The sequence below is a fragment of the Numida meleagris genome, chromosome 1 (genome assembly GCF_002078875.1).
Source record: "Numida meleagris isolate 19003 breed g44 Domestic line chromosome 1, NumMel1.0, whole genome shotgun sequence".
In the NCBI taxonomy this organism is placed as follows: domain Eukaryota; kingdom Metazoa; phylum Chordata; class Aves; order Galliformes; family Numididae; genus Numida; species Numida meleagris.
Window position 1 is genome coordinate 64,143,628 of NC_034409.1, and position 19,376 is coordinate 64,163,003.

General features: G+C 37.4%; 1 long non-coding RNA gene across 1 annotated transcript; it reads left to right on the forward strand.

The window, feature by feature from the left end:
- Positions 1,194-19,077, forward strand: LOC110395874. The gene is made up of 4 exons (XR_002436660.1): positions 1,194-5,195; positions 5,448-8,908; positions 9,808-9,856; positions 14,934-19,077. It is a non-coding gene; the product is annotated as an uncharacterized LOC110395874 (long non-coding RNA).

Genomic DNA, 19,376 nt, shown 5'->3' on the forward strand with positions numbered 1-19,376 from the left:
TTTTACTGTCCATTCAGATCCAGAGCTGAAATTTCCTGCAACTAAAAATAATTTTAAATTGAACCATTGTCAAATTAAACTAAGTTCATCATTTTCTTTCTTCTGAGTTGAACCAAGCAAAAGCCAAGTTTCAAACTGATTTTGGAGAAAAGCAAGGCCCAGCCTCTTTTTTTTATGGACTTTTAGAAATTCAGATTTTGTTCTCTGCTCTACCTCTACTTTTACTACTAAAACTAACCAGTTCAGACTACATTTTTAAATGCTCAGATTCAACCACTGCAATGGTGGTTATGATGTGGTGGTGAATTTGAGAATTTTAGTAAGCAATCATGTGCACCCTTCTGGCCCACATTTTTATATGTATTGTAGTATTTTATTTCTATTGATCTCAGTTAGCATTTGTGCCTCAGTTCTTTACTTGTGATTTGTTACAAAGGTGTTGTGAGGCTGAAGTCACGTGAGGGTGTATATATATATATTAATAGACAGTCAAAAAATTCTGGATATAAATACTGCAGAGCACTGTGATTGTAAATACAGAGTGCTCAAACCCAGATACACTGAATTTTGCATAGCAGATTCACTTTCAGTACAAATTTTAGTATAACCTGCAGTCCTTGTCTCATTTCCTTGAGCAAACCATTATCATGCTGATGCTTGAGCTATATTTGGTATCTCAGAAAATACCAGATTTAAATAATCAGAGATCAGAGTGTTTTTTTCTTGCTAATAGAAAATAAAGGAATATTTATTTTTGAAGACAATTATTACAATGATTTAAATTTTGTTAAGATAAATGCTTCTTGGAGCAGAAATATTTCTGTTTTGTTTGTTTTACTATCAGGTAAAAGGTTTAAAATATTTTTTCTGACCTTACTGTCTTTTCTTCTTTTTTGCTATTAATAGTGTCTGTTTTATACGTGGAAATACTAAGAACATAACTGCTGAAATAGCGTGTTTTATGTGGCAAAATAATCTTGTGCATGTAAAAAACTGTGAATAACCTTATATACAGGCATCTGGTCATTTACTAGATACATTATTATGATTAATTTATGAGATATTAGATCATTAATAGATATATCAAATTCTGAACTTGAAAATCAGAATCTATTTAAACAAAAAAGCCAAATACTTTTAGCTGGTATAAATTTTCATAGGTGCCTTGAAATCACAGTAACTTGTCTATATCTCTGAAGATCCAGATTTTGGTGCTCTCTGTCCAGTCGGAGGCTGGAGCACTCAGGAAAAGCACTGGGATGATTGCTCACCTTGGCATTTTTTGCCAGTGCTTTTCCCTCCAGGTCACTTAGCAGCTACTTGGGCTCTCCCATATCCATGCCTTGAGCTTAGCCTCCAAGTTTAAGAAACAACAAGAGCTACATCGTCTTAAGGTGAAGTTACTAACTATAGTCAAGTTGTTTTTGTCATTTCCTCCTATCTTTTAGCTACTATAAGGTACCACAAGGAAGTCCTCAGGGCTGGAAGACATATTGGGAGAATGGAAAATAAACGAGCCAAACAAACTTTGGAGAAGCAGTTGATTGGAGAGGATATGACAGTGTCTTAAAGAAAGAGGAAGAGCATGATGAAGTAAAATGAATATACAATTTCTTCCACAGTGCAGATCGTATCTTAATAGAGATATTAGTTATGACTTTCCACTGACTTAGGTGAGTATAACGGTGTACACACTGTGATGGATCTTGCATGGAATTGTGATTATTTCTGCCCTTTGATGAAATGGAACCTAATTTTCTGGGCCCAGGGAATGGGCCTAACATCCTATTTGCTGTCCTGTTGTTTAACTGCAGAAGAGGGAACTTTGTGACTCTTGTATCGTACTGCCATTAAAAATCTCATTTCTCATAAAAGTGACTCAACAACTTTTGGTTGGAAATGGCCAGAATTAACCAGAAAAGGGTAAATACTTCAACCAAATTCTCTCCAAGGTACTTTTTTTTGGAAATGGTTGTCTTAATGCTGTAGTGATGGTATAATAATTACAGAACTACTGTTTTGTGGATGGCTGTTAATTCTCCTAAGCACAGTGTTGTCCTTCTTAGACAATTTTTTTCTCAGTCTATTTTGTCTAGTTTAGCCCTTTACATCTCACAGAATTTAAAAACCACAGCTCTGAAATAGACGTTGTGTAGCTTCCATTTGCTGAGTACTTGTACTTTTTTGCTTAGATATAAAACATAATTTTTCACAGTATCATTTTAGATAGTAAGATACACAGTTTGTGTTAAAGTTAGTTGTGGTAGGTCAGGAATATGAAATATAACTTAGTTAGCTAATTAGATAGCTGTAAATGAAGGATAGTTCACGATTACGGTACTCCCACAATCTGCCAGCCCAGAGCACAAGAAAAACTCAGATTTGAAATACTGGGAGAGCTTAAGATCTCTGCACTCAATTGAAAGTTTCTAAATTAAAATTGAAAGTTTCTCTTCAGGACTAAGGAGACTGAAATCGAATCTTCCCTTGATGATAAAGTATTGTTTTTCTTTTGTTAGGGGAATTTGTGAGAAATTAATATTATTACCTTTCCCAACCTACCCTCTAAAATACACATTTATATGAAGAGTTGCCTCTGCTCAGCTATCCTCTGTGATGCTCAAGTAGCTCTGTTATTCCTGTGTCTTGTAATATAGAACAAATGTGGTTCTTCTTACATCCAGCAGCACTCTTGGGGAATGTACCACCTATGGCAGGCCTAGCTAAAGCAGCTTCTTATGAAAACAGATGGTGTCAATTGTTTCTGTAAGACAAAAGATTAAAAGAACATGTCTGTCTTAGTTAAATTATATTCCAAAACTCTTACCCAACTGAGCATAGACAATCTCTGTAACAGAGACATCAGAATGACTGTGACCCAAAATCATGTTACACTTCAGTAGCAGGGCTCTCGAAGAGATACCTTTTGAAATGGAGCATTGTGTAAGACCAGATGGTTGGCCTGATTTTCTATTGTTCCTCTTGGCTCTCTGCTGATATGTAGATTTCTATATTGCTTTATATATTCTTACAGCTCTGCCAAGTATTTACATTCAGATAGCTCAGATGAAGAAAAGGCCAAACATAAAGAAGCTACAGAAAAAATGTTTGCCTCTGAAGTGTGTGTGTGCACGCATGTGTGAATCCTTGTGTGATATTAGAGGTATACTAAGTAGGTATTAATCTTGTTTTCTCTCTCTTTTTTTTTTCTTTTCCATTTTACATGAAAGCTGCCACAATTGGGATAAGAGTGAAATGAACATAAGTATGATAAATGATAAAGTGCTCCTGGGAGTAAATATACCACTCAGAAAGAGCATTGCTAATCAAGCATTGCAGCCAGCTAATGCACTCTGAGAGCAAGCACCTCAAAAAGATTCTAAATTTGAAACATTGAAGACTGGCATTTAGCTTGAGTAGTTTCTGGTTTAAGATGAAACTACTTCACCAGGGGATCACAATAGCATAACAAAATCTTGGAATGGGCAGAGGCTTGATGCCTTGTATTAAATGACCAATGAGACAGAGGAAAAAAAGAGAGCTAAAAGCCAAATTTTCTACTGGATTTGTACGAACTGATTGTTTGAGCAGTGAATAGAATTAGGGAAGGATTAGAAAAAAATCTGGTCCTTTTAGATTCGTAATAGATGTATAACTGTCGGTGTCCACTGAGGTGATTGAGGTGTTGCATTGTTACAACAGTATATTTGAAAGATGCTTGTGAATGCCTTCATAAGATTTTGGTAGCTGAAATGCCAAAAGGACTGGCCTGGCATTCTGAATGCATTGCTTTTAGAGAAAGCAACATATGTTCCACTTGTGAATTTCATCTGCCACCCACTCTTCAGAAGTGTAACACTGCCCACACATCTTGCCTGAATGACTTGGAAAATATATTTTTATTTGCAAATGATACTCAAAGTCAGAACTATCGAAGCTGCAATGGGTCAAGAAAATAACCCAGAAGAGCTTCTCTTTTAAAAAAGCAGGATGAAAGTGCTCTTTGTATGAGAGAACTGGATTAACTCTAGAATGTATTTGGGGTGAACATTAGCAAAGTATTTTAAATTATCTACCTAAAAAACTTTGTAGGTACACCATGCATTTGTCTGTGTTTACAAAATTCCACATAAGTAGTTGCAAATATGAATTCGCTTAACTTCAGAAAATGTTTTCATTTTGTACTATGTTTATTCATCTTCACTTACACTTGTGAATTAGCTGTTCAATAACTCCAGCAACATGGGTGACCTTCCTTGTGTCTTATCTAATCCTACCATATGATATGGAAGGAAACAGAATTGCCTGCAGCAGTCAAGATGTGGAGGCACTGGGTCAAGATTATGATGTATTCTGTTTTAATCTGTATTCCTTTCTCAGTCATTCCTGATGTTTAAGTTTGCATTCTGACCAGCTCTGATCACTGAGCTGACATATTGCTGAGCAAACATAGTAACTTCAAGATCTCCTTCTGTAATAGTAATTGCCATTGTCATGTATATAGTTATCACTATTTTTACAATGTGCATTATTTTGCATTTGTTAACTTCTTGTTTCATCTAACATTTCATTGCACAGTCATTTAGTATCGTGAGATCTTCCTACAGTCAGTTTTGATTTTGACAGCTCCAGATGTTCGAAAGGATGAATCAGGCCTCAGGAAATCATTAGATTGCCTTTAAAATTATTGATTTTGATGATTTTTACTATCTTCTCCTTAATGCAAACTTTAATGCTTTTCTCTGAAGCAACCAGAGCTAAAAACACTATTGCTTTTTAATAAAATTTTATATTCTCTAATAATCCTTTGATTTGGGGATTTGGTGTTTTAAGAAATGTACCAAGTATTCTCAGATCTATGCAAAAATGTCAGGTGTTGGCAACATTGCTCAGATTTTCATTTCATGCCTCCCTAGGGTACAGAGGGCTGAGCAGTAGCAGAGAACACAACTGAACATGATCATGTTACAGTCGCACTGTGAGTTACCATAACTGAGCTAACTGGACACATTCTCTTTGGAAGTCTTCTCTTCAAGTATACACACCTTAGAGAGACAAGTTGCTTCCAAACTGGAACCAGAAATTAACCTCATGTGGACTGAGACTCATCCACAGGAGCAAGTCTAAATGTCTTTTCCAGCTCATCTTCAGGGTGATACATGGCACTGAGTGTCTGTAGCGGGCGATTTCATGCTGTACGCGCTTTTCTATTTGCTGATTCTACTGATCAGAAAGCAATTACTTGTTATTATTACAAGTTAACCAAGTAGTTTTAGATTTGAACAGCTGATTTACAAATGTCTAATAATCTAGCACCCATGTGTGTAGACACTACAATGCCTTCACACATTCCCTGGGGATGAGAGGGCTTGTTGAGCTGATTTTATTGCAAAGTATTTGAGTGTTTCTTTTTTTTTTTTTTTTTTTTTTTTTTTTTTTTTTTGTAGTGTCTCCTGATGACACCCTAGTGCATCATAGTGCTCACAATCCTGGGAGGCAGGCACAGCTTGGTCACCTGTACTGTCAGATCCTCTCTCTTCCTTCTCTGTCTTCATGCGGTAGAAGATCCCGTAACTACATGGATGGGGCACCATTAAACCTCTTTTTACATTTCTGAAGTGAAACAGACTAACCAGGATCCTAGTAAATGGAGTAATCTTCCAATTTGTGAGGACTTTCTGCAATGAAAAATTATTAAATCTGCTTTCCTTAGGAACAGCTTTAAAGGGGAATTCTTATTAGAAACTAGATAATTTCATAGCAGTCTCAGTATTACTGATTATATTTTGAACACTTAAAAGTAGAAAAAAAACAAGAGAAACTGTATTTTTTGAGTCTGTGTATCAAAGTTAACAGTAAAAGTGGCTCATTTTGAAATTCTAGATTTATTTTTACTGTTTTCTTGAAGGAGCTGCAGTAGTACATGAGCTGTAGATCTAGGCATACTCAGTAAGTTCATTCCTTCTATACCTCTAATTATGAAAATCTTTACAATATTTTCTATTTACAGGAAGATCTGTTAAGTTGGAGCACATTGACATTTTCCAACAGCGTCACTCGCTTAAGTACAGTTGAGAAGGTTGCTGCATGCTCAATTACTTCACATACTATAGGCTGTTAGTAAGCAGGACCAGGATCTGGCAGCCTATAGCTCGGTATTAACTTAGTTTGTGTTATAGCCAATTGCTGTCTGACCTCTCCACACTGCAGAGGAAATGCAATGCCATCTGTATATCTCTTAGTCACATTAAATTATGTCATTTATATTACATTGGAATGCAGAGTTTACTTTATGTTTTGCAGTAAAAATAGCAGAAGTAACAAGATATAAGCAGAAGCACATAGGTGGAAGTTTGTGGGCCCCTACTCTCTCTGGCTTGCTTTGATTCCACCAGGTGTTGAATTTAGGAAGAGAGGGAAGTTGTTTACATCTGTGAAGGTGCTAGCAAGCATAAATGTTTATGGGGCTTAAAAACCCTCTGATGTCAGACATCTATGTATTTGATCTTACAGGATAAGGTCTTTACTGTTAATAAATAACACCCTTAAAAATTTGAGGAGGAGGAGGAGAGGAAAGCTCATTGAAAATAGAAAATTGACATAAAATTGCCACTATATTAAGGTATTAAACAAGAAATTGTGTAATTAAAAAACAACTTCAAGTTAGTACTTCCTGATAAACAATTACGCATACATCGCTGTTTTTATCAGTCTCGATGACTGTATCAAGCTTGTACTCTGTCATTATGGTCCTAGAGATTTTTTACTAGAAGAGCCCAAAAGAAACCAGGATTTCTCTCCAAGGAGCCTGTTTCAGATGCCCTGGGAGCAGAGAGAAAAACTGTTGCAGATTTAAGTAGATCTGGGCCCTACATACAATTTTTCTGTCTTTAATTTCCACAACTGCATCTTTCTCTCAGTATACTCCTATGGATCCACTACCTGCTGCTCGAATAAAATATTACTCTGCCCAGAATATGAGTTACATTCTACATGGAATAGCTTCCAGAAGATACCACTTTTTTTACTGTAGTTTTGCGTAAAATGGAAAGGCAATAAGACTGTCAGTTATTTGGTACAGCCCATGCAGGCTGAAACAGGATCCAGCTGCTCTTTGGACATTTATTGCTTCAGTCCTTCCCTGTTAAATGTCCACTGTCATTTTGGTTTTATGTGAAAACCTTCATTCAAAAATATGATCACAGACAAGAAGGACTTAAAAAGTTTTCTATGTGCTAGCTGATATAAAACTAGACTATTGCTGGCTTGACAGGCTTACAGAAATTTTCATTGTTAATTTAAGTCCAAAGGACGTCAGAAATATTTGTAAATTGTGACAATTTATATGAATCTTTGACATAACTCATCCTATATTTTGTTTTATAAACATTCAGAACCTATTCACAAGGAAACAGGATGTGCACTGTCTGAGGAGCTTTCTACTCTTTCCTTAAAAGGATCTGCTACGTGCAAGTTGTACAGAGCTGTTGTATATCACTTTGGTCTTAAAAAAAAATGTGTGTACATAGAAAGGCCAAGGATGAAATCCTTGAATTCAATAGAAGAAGTTTTATTGGTTTAATTGGAACAAAGATTTCACCTCAAATCCTCAAACATTGAAAACTAGCGTAACTTTATTAAAGATGATGAATTAAGCTGAAGGGTGCTCTAGTTGCATTAAAGCTGAAGATCTGGCCCCCAGAATGCATGTATTCTTGGAGTAAGAAAGCAATCAAGAGGAAATATATCAGAAGACAAGTAAATGATGCAAATTTGTTTTGCGAGTTTAACCCTGGGCTAAAGAACAGAGCAAGGCCTGTGCTATAGTCCTCTGCTACTCATTTGTACAGGAGTGACTGTCATTTTAAATGAAATACAATTAGGTAAACTTGTGTTCGTGTCAGATTTACATCCTCATTTGCAATACATTAACAAATAAAATGAAAATATATTTGTACACGTTATATAAGCTGATCTGAAATCCTGATGTATGCACCCACAGTTTTATAAATTGTAATTGTAAATCAATGTAAATTGCTTGGTCAGAACATTCATGCCTTACCATCATAGAAATTAGATACAGAAAAGACTATTCATTTATCTAGTCCATCTTTATGCCAGTGAAGAATTAGTCCTGTTCATTGTAATCTTTTCTAGTGTGTTGTCCAGAGTAATTCTGAAAGATTCCAAGATAAGGATTTTTCTATTTCCCTGTCAGATACAGATTTTATTTCTTTACTTTTTCATAATTTAAGCTGAGGGAGGTGGTAGAGTTTCGGGCCCCAACACTCAGAGGTACTGGCAGCAAACATCACCAAAGCCCTATCCCATTCAAGAACAGAAAAGAACAGTACAATTAGCACATAAAAATAGAGAGAGAGACTGTGAGGCATGTAATCAGTGTACTTCTTTCCTTCCATGCCTAGAGCCTGATGAGAAATCCTTTGCTACTGCTTTCAAAAATTGGCTTATTTCCATTTCAGAATATGAGAAGCAAAGAGTTTAATAAACAGGTGCTAAAGTAAGGTGAAACCCATAGTTACGAAATGGAGGTATTATTGTCTTGATTGAGGCTCTTAACATTAAGGGCGTACTTAGTTAAGTTTTATCTCTCTTTCATTTGCACAGAATCCATTTCCCAGCTCCGGATGTATGGGAGATTATATATAGAGATCTGACACCCATCTCTATTTGGCTGTTGAATCTTGGCAACTGAGTCCATTAACCCCATAGCATCGTGTTCTCCTGGAGTCTGCTTGAGAGCTGTATGCCATTAGAGGCAGCAGAGTTTACAAGAAAGTGAGCGAAGAGTGAGACAAACAGGTTCCACAGTTGTTGCTGACACTGACCACACAGAGGCTTTGTCCAGTCATCTGTTTCAGTGCAACAGGAAGTTTTGCTTGTTACAGTGAGTGACTGATACCTACTGATATCGTGAGCTTATCATGAATTTATGCATAGTATGAAGAGTAAAAGAGACAATAGCTCACTGGAAAAATATGTAGCTGGTTTATCATTTACTGATCTAGCTATCCTTGCTCAGATGTTTTGTACCCATGTGATAACTGCCTGTCAAATTATAAAATGGACCCAGTTAAATGGCTGAGCTAGAACAAGAATGATGAAAGATCTTGTGATTAAGATGTAAGACGGAATCAAAAGATTCGAGCCCTCCCTCTGGTTATGATCAGTCTTATTTGGATCTGATTTAAGTTTCCAGAGGCGTCCACTGAAGTCCATGGTGCCCAGTTAGGGATACTGTTAGACATATTTTTCAGAAATTGTGGGGATTCCTTCCTTCCATTAATTTGCTAGGTATTTTTTTAATGTAACACTCTTCTGAAGTTCTGTTGCTTTTGATATGTTTTCAGAGCTGATGCTCCCAAATAATTTAGGTGATTCTGAAATGATGTCCTTAATCTTTACATCTTACCTCCTCATTATCTCCAAATTGATATAATGCTTTCCTTACAGGAATGTGAGGAGGGTGACATAATTCAAGACAGTAAATTGTGTTGAGATCTTCAGATGGAAAGAGAAAAATGCCAACTCTTTATTCTCTGGTTGTTGGGGGTTTTTTTGTTGGTTTTTTTTTCCCTTCTGTCTGTCTTCACTTTTTGTGTACTTTTGAACTGATTTTAGCTGTCTGGTTTGGGACTGTTCCTTTTCTGAGAATTAAGTCATTTAGTACAACAAAATGAGCTTAGTAATGTATACTGTTCTTTGATGGAAGGCTACTCTACTTTGATCACCAATACATCATCATACATTACAATGCTTCATATCTGATTCTCTTTTCATTTATAGCAGCACAAATCAGGAATAACTTCAATGAAGACTGTGGAATTAAACTGATGTAAGTGAGGATATTCAGACTTTCCTTCTATTCAGACCTCCTTACTCTGACATGTAAATTGACTACCTTTCTACAATAGAAGCCATTTAGGAGTAAATTTCCAATGCACTGTATGATCATTAGATTGGTATGTAATTCATGTGTGCCATTTTGAAAATGCCAGTGCCCCTTTGAAAGGGTATGAAGGAAAAATGGTTACTTCTATAATGTTACTTAAAAGGCTTCTGTTTATCAAAACCTCACTGTGTCATGAAGGTAGTGTTTGTGCTTAGCGCAGAAAAAGCACGCTTGTCTCTGTGACTGATCTACGGAACAACTCTTGAATAATGGAGACTTATTTTGTGCATATAAGAGAGATATATAATCCTCCACCTGCTCCTTGGAAAAACTGGAAAATTTGGCTTTGCTATTCCTGAATTTAATCTTAATCTTCAGAGCACTAAAACTCTCCAGTGGGGCCAGTGGTTGAACTGAGCTACTGAATATTGCCTGCAGAAATTTATTACAAGATTGAATAATACAGTATTTTCTCCATACTGTTTTAACCTCTTGTGTATCATTAAGATAGACATTTGGGGGTGAAGAGTGAGTGCTGTCTCTTACTACTGCCTGCACAGAGCATTTTAATTTTGAGTGCAACCAAATAATATGTGATCATAGTTAGACACTCATTTTTGCCTTTTTCCTCCTTTCAAAACTAATAATATTTCTGCTGCAGAAGTGGCTATGGTTCAGCTAGAAGTAAGGCTACAGAATTTCATGTTTTCAAATCCAAAAATAATTGCTGTGGTTGTTAACAAAATTGATTTCTTCACATGGAATTATTCTCCTTAGGTGAGGTCTCAGGGACAGTTCCACTCAAACGGGAATCTCAATAAAGTGCTGGCTGATCCTTGAGCAAGGCTGGAGTTTACTATTCTCAGTAATGAATCATTCTTCATCAACATCTCTGATATACTAAACAATCAAAATGGAAAATTGTCTAAAATATACCTTAATTTTATATTCTCAGCATCAAAGACACAGAGGCCTCTAGGCCTGCGAGATAAATATGGGCAATAGATTATATACCAAAACAAGAAAGCCCCATAAGATTCTAAAAAAGATTCCTGAAGCAGTGTAACTACCACCACCTTCGAGCATGTGCGCACACCTACCATATATACATATATATATACCATATATACATACCATATACCATATATATATACCATATATACATCCTCTTAGAGATAATCATGTATGTAAGAAAACAATAAACAGAAGCTCTAAAAAATAAAAAATAAAAATGGAAATCCTGAAACAATCTGAAGGATGCCGAGGACCTAGGCTGTAATCTTGTTTCATGGGAACACCGAGGAGTTCTGCTGTTTACGCCAGTGGCTCCAAAGATTTCATCTGTGGAAGGCAATATATTGAAAGTTTTTAATTTTGGTGTATTCCTCTGTACTGGAGAGAGAAGAGTTTCAAAATGTGGGGCTTTTCAGATCATGTTTAATTAGGTTTTTTTTTGGTAATTTGTGGATTATGGATACACTAAGAATTACCTGACTGAACTGTAGTTCCTTACACAAAGACTGCTGGTCTGCTGGGACTGGACATGTTTTGTAGTATGCAGATTTCCAGGATCTCAATCATGTTGAAAATTGCTAGTTGGTATTTTGTTATCAGTTGCCATATCAGCAATTATCTTTTCAGGCTTTCAAGTTAACATCTTCTGCAGTGGGTTGCAGATCCACTAAAGCAGAGCATATGCCAGTAGTGAGATTTCTCCATCGTGCGCACACTTTCTCAGTTCTAGTTACTGTGAGTATGATTTAGTTGTTCCTCAACCTGCAATGAGTTCCTGAAACAAGTCCTAGTACTTTCAAGCAGAATAGCACGTCAAAAGCTTTAGGAAGGAGGAGACATTTCATTCCTCTTTATAGCAGCATTCTACCAGGGTATTATGTTATTAACTGACTACTGTTCAGATCTTGATCCTAGTAGCATGTGTTCATACTGCCAGTTTAGGTAACAGAATTTCACTCTAAATCTGTTCCCCTGGTCTTGCTTCCTTCACCTGGCATAGTCTTTCAGTAGTATCCCAACACACCTGAAGCCATCACACACCCTTACATCACAAGGGCTTTTTCCTTGGGGGTGGTAAGCCTTAGGATTGTGCTGTCAAAGCACCAGGACTCTGGATTTCATTGCAGCCCACACATAAAAATAATAAATTAAAGCACCCTGGATAAAGGCCCATGGTGTGAATATGAAGGCCATGATCAAGTGGCAAACAGCGCATGGACAATTACTATGCAGAGCACAAATAATCTTGAATAGAAAGTAAAGAGGAAAATACAACACAAACCCCAACAATCTGCCTGTTCTCCAAGGCAGAGATCCCTTGAATCACAGAATCATAGAATGGCCTGGGTTGGAAAGGACCTCAAAGATTATCGATTTTCAACTCCGTGCCGTGTGCAGGGTCACTAACCACTAGACCAGACTGCCCAGAGCCACATCCAGAGAGGATGATCCAGTGTTAGTCATGATGCCACAATACTGGTAGATGAGTGAGCAGCTGCTGGGAGGGTGCATCTCCCAGTGAACTACAGGTAAATATTCAGAGTCAACTCTCTGTAATTTATGTAATATATTTATCTCTGCATTTGTTGTAAGAAAAACATGAAATCATACCTAGTAGAGAGCTCAGTTAAAAGAGGGGAGTAAAAGTTTACTCTCTTTGCAACTAGAATAGTATGAGGATTTGTCTGCAGATCAAATCTGAACACCAAAAATCCACACTGTGGAGTTTGTTCTACAGGGTTGTAGGAAAATAACCAATTTCAGTTTGTAAGAACGACCTAAAATATAGCAGCTGTTTATGTCTCCTGATTTCTTGAAGTTTTGCTTTGACTTTTATGGCCAGTAGCAAAAAGAGCCCTTGTGTAAGAAAATAAATTTGATCTTCTTTCCTTTTAGGTACTCTTCTATGTTAGCAATTTTTTTTTCCAAGGTACTCTAACTGAATGTAGAAAATCTTAGAACCTGCAGACTCTTTCATTTCACTGTTTGAAAAGATATGTCCAAGTCACTGGTGAGAGTCAGAATTATTCAGAAAGCTCTTCTTTACTTTTCATTTACTTTTTCAAATAGATGTCTTTACACTATGCTGTGTCTCAGGTCACCTTAAAAATGGCTTTAACATTTGTAGCGAAGGGTAGATAACATCAATTTCTCCATTATAAAAGGAATTAATATATGAACTCTGCTGTATAGAAAATGAACTTTTAAAAAATAACTTAATGCACCTTTTATATTTTTCCCTAAACAAACCTCACTCCCTCCATAGTTTGAACATAATTATGGTTAAACATTCAAGGGGTGGAAAATAACCATGCAGTAACCTTCCTTTACTGATGTTCAACTGTTACTAGAGACTGGCAAATAAAAAGATATTTGGTAGTTATAACAATCTTTTCAAATGTTTGCAAGGGAGAAGAAACAGGTTAGAAAAGGCGTGACCTGAAGTTTGTCACTGACCACTACTTCTTTTATGATTTTATTATATTATTTTGTTATATTCACAGACTGAAAGATTTAAGTGGGCAACCAACAATGCTGCAATTCAAAATAGTGCCACCAAACCACCAAGGGACTGTACTTTACTTGTCATGAGGTCTTATCCTTGCATATGAATACGATGCCATTCACATTGTTTCTGTGCAGCCCAGCTGATTTCACTGTTGTTGCTCACAAGCTGGCAGAATTCCCCAATTTAGAGGAAGTAGCTTTGACACTGGATGTATCAGAGCTACCATACGTGTGCACAGCAGCTGATTTGCACATTGTGCAGTAACCCTGGCATGGCCTGGATCCGTCACACCTGCTGTGCATGCACAATAGAAATGCGAGTATGTGTTAAACATTGCTAAAAGTAGCCAAGTCTGTCTTTCTATGGAAATTTTCAAATTAAATTGAGAAAATAAATTTGCTTTTGAGTATTCTGAATGAAGGAAACAAAGTAACAATGTGATCTCTGACCAGGCTAGTGAAAATGTTTTCAGATGGATCTTTTCCCAAATATAAGAAAATACAAGTTACAGTACTGATGGTAATATTGCAGTACACTGGTGATGAGAAAACTTTGTGCAGTAAAGTCCTTGACCTAGATCTAGGTTCAAAGTGCAGGTTTCACACCCAGATTTCACTCCTAGTAAAGTATGCTGGATTGATAGCCAAGCCCTCTAGCTGACAAGTTTTGTTAGAAATAGGAACTAGCTAGAAATAGGAAATAGCTGCAATACCTGGATATACCTTTCTGTTTGTTCTTCAGACCACTTTAACGTAGCAATATCAGTGATCGAGTTTCTCAGTGCCTAAGTTATACATTTTTTTAATGGGATCCTTTCATTAGTGCCTTAGCTGATATTACTCATAAACCAACCCTTGCGCTACCAGGCTTAATCACTGTCTCGAGGCAGAGGCTTATTAGTGCGAGGTCATTCTATACTTTTTTATTTCATATTTTCCCTTAGAGAAAGTGAGCGATGTCTCCAGAAAAATCACCTACCTCCCGCCTAGCATATCAACATCCACAGACTTGCTGCCAGCACAGATGTAATGCCTCTTGGTCAAAACTCATGTTGCACCAAAACAGAGAGTTTACAGTAAAAGGCAGATAATAAGATCAAGCCTTGAAACTTGTATGTGGGATTATGTAAGCCGTTTAAAGAATTAATGATAAAACTTCTATATATAAAAAAAAAGCGAAATGTTTCTTGAAAATATTAAATCTCTCATTGTGAATTAAGTGCTTTTGAAATGCTGGATTGATAATTCTGGAGATCAAAGCCTTACACCTGGCTGAGCTACTGACACGTCAGTATGGCCTTGGAGCACCCCACAGTCTCGCCCTTGGGGGCACCGGAGTGCTCTGATTCCTGTGCTGCTGTTAGGGAACTAAGGTGCAAAAAGGCAAAGTGACATCTTTAAGCTCACATTAGAAGTCTGTGCTGAAGCAGGGATTTCAGACCAGGCATCTGATCTCCTTGGGTAGCAATCCGAATGAGAACTGTTGCCTCTCCTACAGAAGATGCAGTGACAGCCAGAAAGCCTCTGATCAAAAAGGGGTGGAAGATTTTCCTGTGCCAAGAAGTCCCTGGCCCTTCAGCAGAAAAGCACCGAAAAAGCAGAATTAAGAAAGAGAGAGCATTTTCAAGTGGCTGACACCAGTGTGGTGGTGACTGGACTGCGATCTAGCAGGTTTACATGTTGTAGCATGGGCTGCCACCCACCAGCTCAGGCTGCCTTGAACAGCTCCAGGGATGGGACATATTGGTCTCCTCAGAATTGCCTTCTGACCTTTTTCTCCTGCCTGCCTCCCCAGGCTACTCAGCAGCACATGGGCTGGGTTTCCAGGCTTTGTTACTCCTTGGTGCCTTTTTGGACAACTAACAAAGATGCCCCACACCTCTACGTTCATTGGTTCCCGGTTTTTAACTCCTGGAGTCATGGAGAATATACTAAGAGAAATACAGTTTCAGAATCTGCATGACAAATCAAAGGTTTCTGCATGACAGGAATTGTAGTTCTTTGATCTGAGGTACTGATACTGCTTTGTTCATTTACATCAGTAGAAAATTCAGCCCTTTTTTTTTTCCTGTTCTGTGCATACTCCTTAACCTCAAATAATAATAAATAATATTTTAAAAAGTAAGACGAATTAGCGTCTTATTTATAGCCAAGTCAATTGAAGGGGTTTCAACTAATAATGTGAATCACATAATTTAAAATAAATAAATAAAAGAGATATAGGCAGAAAAGCAGCCAACCATATGTTTTCACCATATGCTGAAGCATACTTACTGTCCCTTGTATCCTGTATTCCCTGTGAAAATTATGTATACGTATTCACTGATGGGAAAAAAAAAAAAGAAAACCTCCATGAAATCACTTTAAAGCTACAAGATCAAGTAGTCTGTATTTGGACTCCGTGAAAATTCATGAAGTCATAATTTCTCTAATAAATGGATATTGTGAAGATATGGTTTTTATGTGCTTGATCACACTGTTTTTTGCTTGGAAGTTCTCCCTCATTCACTGGAGATGATGTATGGTAGTCAGTAAAAGAGTATGAATATTCACGTGTAGGCACTGATCCGTATCCTAAAGATGTGTCTTACATACCATCTCATCTGTTCTTCAGTGGAGAGGTAGTTCTGAATTTCTTTGTGTTTGTACCTGATATCCTTTAGATTAGATGAGGGTTATAGGTATTCCCAGGAAGAAGACCACTTATTGTCATGGCTCTAAGGTCTGAGCTTGACTTTTGCTGCTTTATTGATGGAAATTAAACAGAGGTACCAAGCAGTGTTCACATACCAGTAGAACTGGCTGAAAACATTCAATTTTTTTTCATTGAAAAGCAGTTGTTGCTTGAAAATAAATAAATATTCATCACATTCCCTTTTACTTCAGAAAAAATATTCTTTAAATTGAATTTTACATTAGCAAAACCTGAGGTAAACTTTTCATTCCAGCTAAGGTAAAAGCACTCCAAACATGTACCAATATGCTAGAAGTCTCAGTACTGGCAGCATAAAAGCCAGTGCAAGCTCTTTGCTGGAGCCCATTTTGCCACAGGATGCTGCCCCTGGCACTGAAGCTGTCACACATCCACTGCAGTGGGCAGAGGGTAGTGCAGTCCAGCCAAAGACACCAGGAGTGCATGGTCCCAAACTCAGCAGGAGCAGTGAGTTGCTACCTCTTCTCGAGGCAAGAGCTTAGGAGGTGACCAGACTTAACCCTATCTGTGATCGCAACATTGGTAGTGGCTGTGGTCTAGACATGGCTTACTTCAATGACCTTTCTATTGCAATGCAAATGCAAGATCCTATTTCTCATATGCTTAGCTGATTGGTTCCATACCATAATTCACTGAGGCAGGACTGAGAAAATCTGTGCAGGTCAGATAAAAGTAGAAATTGCTTGTCATTGTAAAATAGGAGAGAGAGTGACAAGGAACAGAAATTTTCTGTATCTTGAAACAAACAGAATGGAGTTGAAATTTGAACAGATGAGTTGTGTTTTTATATTCATATTTTCTGTGTATCCATAACAATCCCAGGAGGCTTCAAATCAACATTTTGAAATCTTTTTGATAAATGCATTCACATTCTTATCAAAATTGACTTGTGTTTGGATTTCTCAACTTATACTTCAATTAGCATTTGAACCCAACACGTTAAGTATATGATATGGTGATGTCTCCAGTGCATATATTTCATCTGAATGTTTCAAACCATTACTACTGCTACTGGCACATGCTATTTCACTTCTAGGGGTTTTCAAGAGCTGATTTTATGATCATTTGGCTTATACAGCAAATGTATTTTTTTCTATAATCTTCTTTCTAACTCTCATTTATGTCTTTTCAGAAATACAGAAAACAATTAAGAGTATGTCAGTGCTGAAGATACTGAAGTCTTAGGTTGAAACCTAAAGTGGAACCTGTCTTTCAGTGAATAACAGGTCAAAGGAGTTAATGGCTAATGTGTGACTTAGAGCTAATTTTGAGGAAAGAATATGGAGTGATGCTGCTATTATTTAATATTTTTTCTCTCTTTTTTTTTTGATCATGCCTTATGCAGAACTTAGAAGTTATTTACTAGGAAGACAAATGGAAAAGAAAATAAATCAAGAGGTGATATATCCAGTCCGATTACTGTGCCTGATATGAAATTATATACACATAGCATTGAATTCTTAAAAAAATGATGACCTTCATGTCGTTACATCTAGTATTTTAAATCCAAAAACATAGGATTTTTTCCCAGTCTTTTCCGACTTTTGAAAATAAAAGATCCACTACCATTTCTGCCTCTAGCACTATGAAGAATACAGCAAACTTAAAAGATGGAGACTGTTAAAGGCAGATGAGATCAGGCCCCCATGTAACAGAGACAGAAAATCTAGAAGTTTGTCACGTTCCTCTGAACAGAAGTTGGTCACAATGAGAGACAACGTGCTCAATTTTGGGCTCTGGTGTAGCTCTCATTGTGCTGGCTCAGCTGCTGGAAAGGAGCCACAGGGTTAGATTGATCGCCCCATGTGGGATACACCTCTCAAGAAGGATGCTGCATATGTTTGGCACAATGACCCTGAACTATTCCCTTGATTGAGACAGAGGGAGGAAGCAGAGAACTCCACTATTCTGGCTTATCAGAAGTCATTCAAAACCACAGTAAATTAGAGAAGCCTTTCTGAGGTGAGTTAATTTATACTGGAATGGGGAAAGATGTGGACCTAGCATCCAGGAGATGTAAAAAATGACTTTCTCTGCTCCCTCTCCCTTAGTCCTGGGCTGCGTCACCACAGATAAACCATTTTATAACTATGAGGCTGCCATATGAGGAAAACTATGACTATCCATTAGGTTCAAAGGACAGTGGGCTTGCGCCATATTATACCTTCCATCTGTCCTGTGAAACTACAGGTCATTTCCTCTGCATTCCCCTGAGCAATTCACTCTGTGAAGAGAGTTACCCATCTCTATAGTGCACTTTGAGATCTGTGGTTGAAAAGGACCTACATGAGTTATAAATTGCTGTTTCTTTCTGTCCCTTGCAGTGCAAGTTAAGCTCTGTATGTAGAATTCAAGCAGCTCCTTGCTTTTCAAAGAAGAGCGGGGCTGAGAGGAAGAAGGTAGCAATGGATTAGAATTTAGGAGAACTTTGCTTTGCCACAGGCTCGCTGTGTGTCTTTCAGATTTTTATCTCCTTGTATTTCAGTTCTCCATATGTAAACTAAAGATAATAATACTCCAATTGGCTTGATCTTTGTCCTATTTATCTACTTTAGAAACTTCCTGGGGGCAGTGATCATCTCTTAGTATGTATAGCACCTACACCAGAGAAGTTCAGATATCGTATGGGGCCTCTATGTGCTGTTATAAAACTTCTATTAAACAATTAAGTTATGGCAGGCACTGCCAAATGATCCTGCCTCCTTAGACTTCTAAAAAAAATTTTTGGGGTACCAGCAAGGTTTATGCTTGGTGTTATTCTTGACTAGACTGAATTGTTAAGGCAGAATTGCTTCTGGAGAATTGTTGAGTGTTGTGGGGGGAGATTCTAACCCTTTTGTCATGGTTTTATGATTTTCGGTTATTGGTACTCCACATCATAACATCATGTAGTGAATGTACCTGGTTCTCAGAAGAGAGGGACTACCACATTCCCCACGGTACTTTGCTCCTCTGTTACCATTTTCCAGCCGGAGGGAAAAGATAAAAGCTCGCAGTATAAAAACCTGCAGATCACAAGACCTCGTCCCTTTTTCTGCCGTCTCTCGTCTTGGCAGCACCTTGTTCTCCAGCCATCTTATCGTCGGTAGTAGAGTAAGGCCTACCTTGATTTTGGGACATTCTCTCTCTCTGTGTTGGATTTATCAGCTTAAATTGTAATTATATTGTATTATAGTGTGTTGTTTTGCATTCCGATATTTTATTTAGTAAATTAGTTTTTTTCTCCTC